The sequence below is a fragment of the Anopheles ziemanni genome (assembly GCF_943734765.1).
Source record: "Anopheles ziemanni chromosome X unlocalized genomic scaffold, idAnoZiCoDA_A2_x.2 X_unloc_17, whole genome shotgun sequence".
In the NCBI taxonomy this organism is placed as follows: domain Eukaryota; kingdom Metazoa; phylum Arthropoda; class Insecta; order Diptera; family Culicidae; genus Anopheles; species Anopheles ziemanni.
Window position 1 is genome coordinate 17511 of NW_026689782.1, and position 9990 is coordinate 27500.

A 9990-nucleotide genomic window follows, 5' to 3' on the forward strand; every position below is an offset into this window, starting at 1 on the left:
TGAATCTTGATCTCCTACATCTCTCATCTCAATACAGCATCCCTACTTAAAGGCATCTCGGACTTAGTCGATTTTTCATAAATTCATAGAAATTCATATGTTAGGATGCTGGGAGATGAATGGGATGCTGCATGGAGATGAATCTTGATCTTCTTCATCTCCCATCTTAATACAGCATCATTTCTTAAAGGCATCTCGGACTTAGTCGATTTTTCATAAATTCATAGAAATTCATATGTAAGGATGCTGGGAGATGAATGGGATGCAGCATGGAGATGAATCTTGATCTTCTTCATCTCCCATTTCAATACAGCATCCCTACTTAAAGGCATCTCGGACCTAGTCGATTTTTCATAAATTCTATGAAAAACATATGTTAGGATGCTGGGAGATGAATGGGATGCTGCATGGAGATGAATCTTGATCTTCTTCATCTCCCATCTTAATACAGCATCCCTACTTAAAGGCATCTCGGACTTAGTCGATTTTTCATAAATTCTTAGAAATTTATATGTAAGGATGCTGCGAGGTGAATGAGATGCTGCATGGAGATGAATCTTGATCTTCTTCATCTCCCATCTAAATACAGCATCCCTACTTAAAGGCATCTCGGACTTAGTCGATTTTTCATAAATTCTAAGAAAAACATATGTAAAAATGCTGGGAGATGAATGGGATGCTGCATGGAGATGAATCTTGATCTTCTTCATCTCCAATCTTACTACAGCATCCCTACTTAAAGGCATCTCGGACTTAGTCGATTTTTCATAAATTCTAAGAAAATCATATGTTAGGATGCTGCGAGATGAATGGGATGCTGCATGGAGATGAATCTTGATCTACTTCATCTCCCATCTAAATACAGCATCCCTACTTAAAGGCATCTCGGACTTACTCTATTTTTCATAAATTCTAAGAAAAACATATGTTAGGATGCTGCGAGATGAATGGGATGCTGCATGGAGATGAATCTTGATCTTCTTCATCTCCCATCCTAATACAGCAACTCTACTTAAAGGCATCTCGGACTTAGTCGATTTTTCATAAATTCTAAGAAAACAATATGTTAGGATGCTGCGAGATGAATGGGATGCTGCATGGAGATGAATCTTGATCTTCTTCATCTCCCATCTTAATACAGCATCCCTACTTAAAGGCATCTCGGACTTAGTCGATTTTTCATAAATTCTAAGAAAAACATATGTTAGGATGCTGCGAGATGAATGGGATGCTGCATGGAGATGAATCTTGATCTCCTACATCTCCCATCTCAATACAGCATCCCTACTTAAAGGCATCTCGGACTTAGTCGATTTTTCATAAATTCATAGAAATTCATATGTGAGGATGCTGCGAGATGAATGGGATGCTGCATGGAGATGAATCTTGATCTCCTACATCTCTCATCTCAATACAGCATCCCTACTTAAAGCCATCTCGGACTTAGTCGATTTTTCATAAATTCATAGAAATTCATATGTAAGGATGCTGCGAGATGAATGGGATGCTGCTTGGAGATGAATCTTGATCTCCTACATCTCTCATCTCAATACAGCATCCCTACTTAAAGGCATCTCGGACTTAGTCGATTTTTCATAAATTCATAGAAATTCATATGTTAGGATGCTGCGAGATGAATGGGATGCTGCATGGAGATGAATCTTGATCTTCTTCATCTCCCATCTTAATACAGCATCCCTACTTAAAGCCATCCCGGACTTAGTCGATTTTTCATAAATTCTAAGAAAACATATGTTAGGATGCTGCGAGATGAATATGATGCTGCATGGGGATGAATCTTGATCTCCTACATCTCCCATCTTAATACAGCATCCCTACTTAAAGCCATCTCGGACTTAGTCGATTTTTCATAAATTCTAAGAAAAACATATGTTAAAATGCTGGGAGATGAATGGGATGCTGCATGGAGATGAATCTTGATCTTCTTCATCTCCAATCTTACTACAGCATCCCTACTTAAAGGCATCTCGGACTTAGTCGATTTTTCATAAATTCTAAGAAAATCATATGTTAGGATGCTGCGAGATGAATAAGATGCTGCATGGAGATGAATCTTGATCTCCTACATCTCCCATCTAAATACAGCATCCCTACTTAAAGGCATCTGGGACTTAGTCTATTTTTCATAAATTCTAAGAAAAACATATGTTAGGATGCTGCGAGATGAATGGGATGCTGCATGGAGATGAATCTTGATCTTATTCATCTCCCATCCTAATACAGCAACTCTACTTAAAGGCATCTCGGACTTAGTCGATTTTTCATAAATTCTAAGAAAACAATATGTTAGGATGCTGCGAGATGAATGGGATGCTGCATGGAGATGAATCTTGATCTCCTACATCTCCCATCTCAATACAGCATCCCTACTTAAAGGCATCTCGGACTTAGTCGATTTTTCATAAATTCTAAGAAAAACATAGGTTAGGATGCTGGGAGATGAATGGGATGCTGCATGGAGATGAATCTTGATCTTCTTCATCTCCCATCTTAATACAGCATCCCTACTTACAGGCATCTCGGACTTAGTCGATTTTTCATAAATTCTAAGAAAAACATATGTTTGGATGCTAAAAGATGAATGGGATGCTGCATGGAGATGAATCTTGATCTCCTACATCTCTCATCTCAATACAGCATCCCTACTTAAAGCCATCTCGGACTTAGTTGATTTTTCATAAATTCTAAGAAAAACATATGTTAGGATGCTGCGAGTTAAATGGGATGCTGCATGGAGATGAATCTTGATCTTCTTCATCTCCCATCTTAATACAGCATCCCTACTTAAATGCATCTCGGACTTAGTCGATTTTTCATAAATTCTAAGAAAAACATATGTTAGGATGCTGCGAGATGAATGGGATGCTGCATGGAGATGCATCTTGATCTTCTTCATCTCCCATCTTAATACAGCATCCCTACTTAAAGGCATCTCGGACTAAGTCGATTTTTCATAAATTCTAAGAAATTCATATGTTAGGATGCTGCGAGATGAATTGGATGCTGCATGGAGATGAATCTTGATCTTCTTCATCTCCCATCTTAATACAGCATCCCTACTTAAAGGCATCTCAGACTTAGTCGATTTTTCATAAATTCTAAGAAATTCATATGTTAGGATGCTGCGAGATGAATTGGATGCTGCATGGAGATGAATCTTGATCTTCTTCATCTCCCATCATAATACAGCATCTTTACTTAAAGGCATCTCGGACTTAGTCGATTTTTCATAAATTCTAAGAAATTCATATGTTAGGATGCTGCGAGATGAATGGGATGCTGCATGGAGATGAATCTTGATCTTCTTCATCTCCCATCTTAATACAGCATCCCTACTTAAAGGCATCTCGGACTTAGTCGATTTTTCATAAATTCTAAGAAATTCATATGTTAGGATGCTGCGAGATGAATGGGATGCTGCATGGAGATGAATCTTGATCTCCTACATCTCCCATCTTAATACAGCATCCCTACTTAAAGGCATCTCAGACTTAGTCGATTTTTCATAAATTCTAAGAAAAACATATGTTAGGATGCTGCGAGATTAATGGGATGCTGCATGGAGATGAATCTTGATCTCCTACCTCTCCCATCTCAATACAGCATCCCTACTTAAAGGCATCTCAGACTTAGTCGATTTTTCATAAATTCTAAGAAATTCATATGTTAGGATGCTGCGAGATTAATGGGATGCTGCATGGAGATGAATCTTGATCTCCTACATCTCCCATCTCAATACAGCATCCCTACTTAAAGCCATCTCGGACTTAGTCGATTTTTCATAAATTCATAGAAATTCATATGTTAGGATGCTGCGAGATGAATGGGATGCTGCATGGAGATGAATCTTAATCTCCTACATCTCCCATCTCAATACAGCATCCCTACTTGAAGGCATCTTGGACTTAGTCGATTTTTCATAAATTCTAAGAAATTCATATGTTAGGATGCTGCGAGATGAATGGGATGCTGCATGGAGATGAATCTTGATCTCCTACATCTCCCATCTCAATACAGCATCCCTACTTAAAGGCATCTCGGACTTAGTCGATTTTTCATAAATTCTAAGAAAAACATATGTTAGGATGCTGCGAGATGAATGGGATGCTGCATGGAGATAAATCTTGATCTCCTACATCTCCCATCTCAATACAGCATCCCTACTTAAAGGCATCTCGGACTTAGTCGATTTTTCATAAATTCTAAGAAATTCATATGTTAGGATGCTGCGAGATGAATGGGATGCTGCATGGAGATGAATCTTGATCTCCTACATCTCCCATCTCAATACAGCATCCCTACTTAAAGCCGTCTCGGACTTAGTCGATTTTTCATAAATTCTAAGAAATTCATATGTAAGGATGCTGCGAGATGAATGGGATGCTGCATGGAGATAAATCTTGATCTTCTTCATCTCCCATCTTAATACAGCATCCCTACTTAAAGGCATCTCGGACTTAGTCGATTTTTCATAAATTCTAAGAAATTCATATGTTAGGATGCTGCGAGATGAATGGGATGCTGCATGGAGATGAATCTTGATCTCCTACATCTCCCATCTTAATACAGCATCCCTACTTAAAGGCATCTCGGACTTAGTCGATTTTTCATAAATTCTAAGAAAAACATATGTAAGGATGCTGCGAGATGAATGGGATGATGCATGGAGATGAATCTTGATCTCCTACATCTCCCATCTCAATACAGCATCCCTACTTAAAGGCATCTCAGACTTAGTCGATTTTTCATAAATTCTAAGAAAAACATATGTTAGGATGCTGCGAGATTAATGGGATGCTGCATGGAGATGAATCTTGATCTCCTACCTCTCCCATCTCAATACAGCATCCCTACTTAAAGGCATCTCGGACTTAGTCGATTTTTCATAAATTCTAAGAAATTCATATGTTAGGATGCTGCGAGATTAATGGGATGCTGCATGGAGATGAATCTTGATCTCCTACATCTCCCATCTCAATACAGCATCCCTACTTAAAGCCATCTCGGACTTAGTCGATTTTTCATAAATTCATAGAAATTCATATGTTAGGATGCTGCGAGATGAATGGGATGCTGCATGGAGATAAATCTTGATCTCCTACATCTCCCATCTCAATACAGCATCCCTACTTAAAGGCATCTCGGACTTAGTCGATTTTTCATAAATTCTAAGAAATTCATATGTTAGGATGCTGCGAGATGAATGGGATGCTGCATGGAGATGAATCTTGATCTCCTACATCTCCCATCTCAATACAGCATCCCTACTTAAAGCCGTCTCGGACTTAGTCGATTTTTCATAAATTCATAGAAATTCATATGTTAGGATGCTGCGAGATGAATGGGATGATGCATGGAGATGAATCTTGATCTCCTTCATCTCCCATCTCAATACAGCATCCCTACTTAAAGGCATCTCGGACTTAGTCGATTTTTCATAAATTCTAAGAAAAACATATGTTAGGATGCTGCGAGATGAATGGGATGCTGCATGGAGATGAATCTTGATCACCCATATCGCCCCTTTAGAGACTAGCTGGCACGTTGGCCTCATATAATGATAAGTGCACCTCAACTAGGGCTACTGACGGTCAGAACATTTCAACTTGCTAGCTCGGGCCCACACTTGTGTTTTTCTCGAATATATGGTTCAAGTGTGCCACTTTGGGCACTTTTGGACATTTTGTCCCCACACAACTTTCTTGCCTTGGTAGATAGGGTCTTGTGATCTTGGGCAAAAAGATGCACCAAGATATAGTCTAACTTTCGTTCTTGTACCGCAAAGCGCTATCTCAAACACCCGAGGAGATAGAAAGTGATTATGTTCGGTATATCGGTCTTCCATGGCCTACTATGGTAAGCCCCTGCAGGTATGCAACCGAAGGTGCTTGGTACATGTATTTGGTGCAATATCGGTGCAAAGTAGGTGTTTCCTTGATCGGGCTATAACTTTCTTGGTTGATGTTGGATTGCTTTGCGGTCTTCGGGGGATAGTTAGGGAACATGTTGGCCAACATTTCCTTATTCCTCAGCCTGGCCGTACCTCTTACCGTCTAGGCGGTATACATGCTCTAAGTTGGAACTTGTGTTCCTTTGGGTAACTTCTCTGACTTTGACGCTTAATAACTTTCGTTCATATGCAGTCTAAGCTCTGCAACTCTCAGGAAAGCTAGTACTACTCATTTCCTTTCCATATCAGTCTTTGGCTTGTCGATCCGATGTCTACAGCCTGACTTATTCACGTTGCCTGTGAAGGTAGGTTTTTGCCCATTTTCCAGTTCATGTGGTAACATTCCCGGACTTTGCCGGCTTTCTCTTCATGTGGTAACTTGCTTGCTTGTGTGGTAACTTGAAAGTGTATTTCCGACAGACCCAATCTCGGACTTAGCCGATTTTTCTCTTCATATTATATGGATCCATCACTAGGCCATCTTGCTTGCTTGTGTGGTAACTTGGAAGTGTATTTCTGACAGACCCAATCTGGGACTTAGCCGATTTTTCTCTTCATATTATATGGATCCTGGACTTAGCCGATTTTTCTCTTCATATCATATGGATCCATCACTAGGCCATCTTGCTTGCTTGTGTGGTAACTTGGAAGTGTATTTCTGACAGACCCAATCTGGGACTTAGCCGATTTTTCTCTTCATATTATATGGATCCTGGACTTAGCCGATTTTTCTCTTCATATCATATGGATCCATCACTAGGCCATCTTGCTTGCTTGTGTGGTAACTTGGAAGTGTATTTCTGACAGACCCAATCTGGGACTTAGCCGATTTTTCTCTTCATATCATATGGATCCATCACTAGGCCATCTTGCTTGCTTGTATGGTAACTTGGAAGTGTATTTCTGACAGACCCAATCTGGGACTTAGCCGATTTTTCTCTTCATATTATATGGATCCTGGACTTAGCCGATTTTTCTCTTCATATCATATGGATCCATCACTAGGCCATCTTGCTTGCTTGTGTGGTAACTTGGGAGTGTATTTCTGACAGACCCAATCTGGGACTTAGCCGATTTTTCTCTTCATATTATATGGATCCTGGACTTAGCCGATTTTTCTCTTCATATCATATGGATCCATCATTAGGCCATCTTGCTTGCTTGTGTGGTAACTTGATAGTGTATTTCCGACAGACCCAATCTGGGACTTAGCCGATTTTTCTCTTCATATTATATGGATCCTGGACTTAGCCGATTTTTCTCTTCATATCATATGGATCCATCACTAGGCCATCTTGCTTGCTTGTGTGGTAACTTGGAAGTGTATTTCTGACAGACCCAATCTGGGACTTAGCCGATTTTTCTCTTCATATCATATGGATCCATCACTAGGCCATCTTGCTTGCTTGTGTGGTAACTTGGAAGTGTATTTCTGACAGACCCAATCTGGGACTTAGCCGATTTTTCTCTTCATATTATATGGATCCTGGACTTAGCCGATTTTTCTCTTCATATCATATGGATCCATCACTAGGCCATCTTGCTTGCTTGTGTGGTAACTTGGAAGTGTATTTCTGACAGACCCAATCTGGGACTTAGCCGATTTTTCTCTTCATATTATATGGATCCTGGACTTAGCCGATTTTTCTCTTCATATCATATGGATCCATCATTAGGCCATCTTGCTTGCTTGTGTGGTAACTTGATAGTGTATTTCCGACAGACCCAATCTCGGACTTAGCCGATTTTTCTCTTCATATTATATGGTTCCATCACTAGGCCATCTTGCTTGCTTGTGTGGTATCTTGAAAGTGTATGTCTGACAGACCCAATCTCGGACTTAGCCGATTTTTCTCTTCATATAATATGGATCCTGGACTTAGCCTGTTATTAGGTTATTATATATGGATCCTGGACTTAGCCGATTATTAGGTTATTATATATGGATCCTGGACTTAGCCGATTTTTCTCTTCATATAATATGGATCCGGGACTTAGCCGATTATTAGGTTATTATATATGGATCCTGGACTTAGCCGATATTTCTCTTCATATAATATGGATCCGGGACTTAGCCAATTTTTCTCTTCATATAATATGGATCCGGGACTTAGCCGATTTTTCTCTTCATATAATATGGATCCGGGACTTAGCCAATTTTTCTCTTCATGTGGTAACGTATGCCAATCGCTCACAAGTCATGGGATAAGGGTACTTGTGTTCTTCCATCTTCTAAGTCCCGCACGGGGACATCGTGATCGCCCCAAGTCCGGAATAGCGCCAAGTCAAGCCCCACGGTGGCCGTGCAGGACCTGTTAGCGGGGGCCCCACTGACAGCACTAATCCGGACTTAGAAATTATATCTTTCTAATCGAACACCACACACGCAACACCACCATACCACCATCTCCTTGCAAGTACCTAAGTACCCGCAACTCCATGGTGAAGGCAATGTCACTCCATCACCAACCTCTTTGCACTGCAAGCACTTGCGTACCCACAACACTCCGAAGAAGGCAACGGCGCGCGATGCTCGACTCCACACACCACACCACACCACACCACCGATGGCCAGCCAGCCAGCCAGCCCAGCTAAGGGCTAACCCACCAACCAACCACCAATGGCCTAGGCCAGCCGGATCCCACCTTCAAGTCCAAGCACAGCCAAGTGCAAGTACCGCCAAGTGTTCACCAACCGCCCAACACACCACACCACCGATGGCCAGCCAGCCAGCCAGCCCAGCTAAGGGCTAACCAACCAACCAACCACCAATGGCCTAGGCCAGCCGGATCCCACCTTCAAGTCCAAGCACAGCCAAGTGCAAGTACCGCCAAGTGTTCACCAACCAACCATCACACCAGGTCAGCCGGCCGGTACCCACCTTCAAGTGCCATTACCCTCGGGTGCAAGCTCAATCAAGTGTTAACCAACCAACCCGGCCAAGGCAGCCAACAGGCCGGCACCCTACAGCACCGACCCGCCATTACCACCTCAACCGTTGACCATGCAAGTGGCCTCGGACAACAGGTGACACCCGAAGTACATCCGAAGAACGTATATCAAGTGTTTGCTCACCAAGTCCTCAACCAACCCCAAGTACCCGGAGGTACCCAGAGTGTTGGATCCGCCAACCACTACCAGCACTCCAAGTCCTTGCGAACCCAAAGTGTTTGCCCGGTAGGGCCATTGTATCACAACGCTTGCGACCATGCAAGTGGCCTCGAACAAGGTGACAGGGGTATCTTCACCAAGTTCGCAACCAACCCCAAGTACCCGGAGGTACCCAGAGTGTTGGGTCCGCCAACCACTACCAGCACTCCAAGTCCTCGCGAACCCAAAGTGTTTGCCCGGTAGGGCCATTAGACCACAACGCTTGCTAACCATGCAAGTGGTCTCGGACAACAGGTGACACCCGAAGTACATCCGGAGAGTGTACAACAAGTGTTTGTTCACCAAGTCCTCAACCAACCCCAAGTACCCGGAGGTACCCAGAGTGTTGGATCCGCCAACCCGTCCCGGCACTCCAAGTCCTTGCGAACCCAAAGTGTTTGCCCGGTAGGGCCATTGAATCACAACGCTTGCTACCATGCAAGTGGCCTCGGACAACAGGTGACACCCGAAGTACATCCGGAGAGTGTACAACAAGTGTTTGTTCACCAAGTCCTCAACCAACCCCAAGTACCCGGAGGTACCCAGAGTGTTGGATCCGCCAACCCGTCCCGGCACTCCAAGTCCTTGCGAACCCAAAGTGTTTGCCCGGTAGGGCCATTGAATCACAACGCTTGCTAACCATGCAAGTGGTCTCGGACAACAGGTGACACCCGAAGTACATCCGGAGAGTGTATATCAAGTGTTTGTTCACCAAGTCCTCAACCAACCCCAAGTACCCGGAGGTACCCAGAGTGTTGGATCCGCCAACCCGTCCCGGCACTCTAAGTCCTTGCGAACCCAAAGTGTTTGCCCGGTTGGGCCATTAGATCACAACGCTTGCTAACCATGCAAGTGGTCTGGAGTATAG